We start from the raw sequence: 717 nt of genomic DNA on the forward strand, positions 1-717 counted from the left end.
GTCCTCAAATAACCTCATCTCAAACTGGATCCCCTCACTACCTCCATCCCCACCGCTGTCAATCAACTTGCTCACAAAGTTAAAAGAATTGGTGTGTTTCCCCCATGTTAAGATGAAGCTAGTTGCTAAACAGTAACAATTGTTCCTTAATTGTACAGCAGTATGTCGCTTACTATTTATCTGACTCAATTCCTGCCATTTCCAGACTGTGATAACCACTCCATTGAAAGAGAGTCATTAGCACATCTCATGTAGCAGGTAATAAGGGAGAGAGAAGATTGCTATGAGCCTAGTTTTGCCAGGAAGCTTCAGGGGGAAGTGATTCATCATTCTGGGAGAAGTAGATGGAACTAAATGAAGTCATATATCACAGCCTTCAAGGACTGCCAATAGTTTGTCTCTCTTGCCATTCCATGTAAGATGATAAGATGACACAAAATTTGTAAAAGTTCCCAGAGGACACATTTACCAGGACATGAAGCATCACAGTACATATAGCTAGTGGCAGATAAGGGCAGTCACATTAAGCTACATCAGCAATTATTGGCATCCTTTGTCAAAAGTCATTATTTTAAGCTAAATGACAAGGTTCAAGTGTTATGTACAATTGTGACAAGTTTCTCTTCACATTGACCTTGAAGTTGTTAACAGCCAGTATAAGCCTACTGCTCTTTACCAGGATGACACCCATTTATCAATTTGTTACAACACAAAGTT

General features: G+C 39.6%; 1 protein-coding gene across 2 annotated transcripts in view; it reads left to right on the forward strand.

Moving 5' to 3' along the window:
• LOC109472291 (thyroid adenoma-associated protein homolog) overlaps positions 1-717 on the forward strand; it is a 35,618-nt gene that overhangs the window by 8,574 nt on the left and 26,327 nt on the right. The window lies entirely within an intron of this gene.

The sequence above is a fragment of the Branchiostoma belcheri genome, unplaced genomic scaffold, assembly GCF_001625305.1.
Source record: "Branchiostoma belcheri isolate BF01 breed outbred unplaced genomic scaffold, Haploidv18h27 scaffold27, whole genome shotgun sequence".
Lineage (NCBI taxonomy): Eukaryota > Metazoa > Chordata > Leptocardii > Amphioxiformes > Branchiostomatidae > Branchiostoma > Branchiostoma belcheri.